At 49.8% G+C, this 2897-nt stretch overlaps 1 long non-coding RNA gene across 1 annotated transcript in view; it reads right to left on the bottom strand.

Moving 5' to 3' along the window:
• Positions 1-2612, bottom strand: part of LOC107310553 — a 4074-nt gene extending 1462 nt beyond the window's left edge. The window contains exon 1 of the long non-coding RNA XR_001553635.2: positions 2406-2612. This is a non-coding gene — a long non-coding RNA (uncharacterized LOC107310553). The remainder of the gene's footprint in view (positions 1-2405) is intronic.
• Positions 2613-2897: the final 285 nt, after the last annotated feature.

Genomic DNA, 2897 nt, shown 5'->3' with positions numbered 1-2897 from the left:
CTGCCCTGCCCTTCAGACATGACGGGCAGGACAAGGCCAGGACGCGGGTAGGTCATCTCAAGTCATGCCGCCAGGCTGCAAGAGACACAAAAAGCAACAAAGGAGGAGCAGCCACCACCCATCACTACGTGCAGCCCTGGTCTTTACCGCCCTACCCTCTCCAGTTGGACCCTGCTTACCGCATTACTTGCAGGACATCCACAGCTGATACTGTATTTTGTACATCTACCCTGGAAGCACTGCTCCAAAATCTAGAAACGGTGTCCAACACGTGCAGTTTCATCTCTGCAACTTGGACAGCACTGGCGTGCTGAAGCAACAATGAATTGCACTCAGGGACAAAAAATCTCCCCTCAAAGCAGAAGGATTGGGAATTCATCCCCATGGAAAACCAGCATCACACAGGGGTGCACTTAAGTTACCTTCCCAGCAGAGGACAGTGTCAGGTCTCCCATTTCCTTCTTCCTGGACACAGAGGAGACGGATTTGCAACAAACACAGCAGTTCATGTCCTTCTGACGGGCTGCAAGAGACGCAAAAGCATCAAAGGATGAGCAATCACCATCCATCACTAGGTGCAGATCCACTTATCCTACCTGCCCTCTCCTCTCACACCTTGCTCCCCCACTCGCTTGCAGGACAGACACAGCTCGTGAAGCCATTTTACAGCCATCCATCCTTTTGAACCGTTCTCTGAAATCCAGAGACTGCTGACAACATCACCAACATAGCCACCGCAACAACGGTAGATGGCCTGGAAACAGCAGCTCCCATGGCTCCTAAACAGAGCCAACGGAGCTCCCATGCGGGTAGCGCTATGGAGTTTCCAGACCCCAAAATAAACAGGATGGGCTACGACTCAGCCAAACTTGTCCTTCCAGGCTAGGAGTCAAACGTCTTGATTTCCATCTCAGACCATGGGGAGGACAGGCGCCTTCCACAGGCAGGCCAATTCCAGTTGGCCTCCAGTCTGCAAGAGAGACAAAAAGAAACAAAGAAGGAGCAGCCAACATACATCACTAGCAGCCAATCCATTTCTCTCCATCATAACCTCTCCTCTCAGACTTTTCTCACCTGGTTAGTTCTTCAGAGACTTGGCTGCTGAGAATTACTGAGCTCCAATATGGGAAAACATTGTCAAAAATGCAGAGAAAGAGGCAAACACCTGTCATCTAACCTGACCACTGTAACACAGATGGTACCATGGTGACAGTAGCTCAGCTGGATTCCATTCGTTGGCAATAGAGCTTCCATGACAACAGAACTATGGACCTTAAAGCTCACAGAAAAATAGAATGCAACATGGTTTCATTCAACAGATCATACCAGCAGAGCAGTGTCAGATCCCTATATGCTTCATAGGTGGTAGACATGTTAAGTGCATGCAACAAACAAGCCACTAAAACACAATCTTGTATGCTGCAAGAGAAGCAAAAAACAACTAATGATGAGTAGCCACCATCCATCACTAGTGACTGATCTATTCCCATCCTCTCTGCCTTCTCATCTCCCACCCTGCTCACCCAATCACTTCCAGTACAGCTGTAGCTTCTGCTGCAAATTTTAAAGTAATCTGAGAAACCTCAAAACTACAAGGCAGGGGCCAGCACCAGATATTGATGCGCGATAATATCAACAGGACCGTTGTTTCAGAAGCTAACGTAGGCCGTAGCTCAGGCCACAACAGCTCCTTTCACCATACAGGGAAGGAGATTTCAGGCCTGCGGAAAACTGGGATGGTACCGGTTGGTTGAACTTATCTTTCCAGTAGAGCAGAGCCACGTCTCCCTGCCCTGCCCTGCCCTGCCCTTCAGACATGACGGGCAGGACAAGGCCAGGACGCGGGTAGGTCATCTCAAGTCATGCCGCCAGGCTGCAAGAGACACAAAAAGCAACAAAGGAGGAGCAGCCACCACCCATCACTACGTGCAGCCCTGGTCTTCACCGCCCTACCCTCTCCAGTTGGACCCTGCTCACCGCATTACTTGCAGGACATCCACAGCTGATGCGGTATTTTGCACATCTACCCTGGAAGCCCTACTCCAAAATCTAGAAACGGAGGCCAACACGTGCAGTTTCATCACTGCAACATGGACAGCACTGGCGTGCTGAAGCAACAGTGAATTGCACTCAGGGCCAAAAAAGCTCCCCTCAAAGCAGAAAGATGGGGAATGCATCCCCCAGGAAAACCAGCATCACACAGGGGTGCGCTTAAGTGACCTTCCCAGCAGAGAACAGTGTCAGGTCTCCCATTTCCTTCTTCCTGGGCACAGAGGGGAAGCATTTGCAACAAACATGGGAATTCATGTCCTTCTGATGGTCTGCAAGAGATGCAAAAAGCATCAAAGGAGGAGCAGCCACCATCCATCACTAGGAGCAGATCCACTCATCCTACCTGCCCTCACCTCTCACATCTTGCTCACCCCATCACTTGCATGACAGCCGTGGCTGCTGCCGCAAGTTTGAAAGTCATCCGGGAAACCTCACCTCTTCTGCCGAGAAAGCAGGGGCCAGCACCAGATATTGATGCGCGATAATATCAACAGGACCGTTGTTTCAGAAGCTAACGTAGGCTTAAGCTCATGTCACAGCACCTCCCTTGCCCACATATTTTAGATTTCAAGCCTTACTAAATCTTGAATGGTATCGGTTGGTTCAACTTATCTTCCCAGTAGAGCAAAGCCATTTTCCCTTTCCTTCATACATAACATAGAGGACAAGGCCATGACATTGGTACATCATCTTATGACATGCTGCCAAGCTGCAAGAGAGACAAAAACAACAAGGGAGGAGTAGCCACCATACCTCACAACATGCAGAGCCATTTTTCTCCACTGTGTCCTCTCCTCTCAGTCATTGTTTGCCTGGTTACTTCCTCAGAGACATCACTGCTGTGA

This window comes from Coturnix japonica, chromosome 2 (assembly GCF_001577835.2).
Source record: "Coturnix japonica isolate 7356 chromosome 2, Coturnix japonica 2.1, whole genome shotgun sequence".
Taxonomy (NCBI): Eukaryota; Metazoa; Chordata; class Aves; order Galliformes; family Phasianidae; genus Coturnix; species Coturnix japonica.
This window is presented reverse-complemented; position numbering and strand designations above follow the sequence as displayed.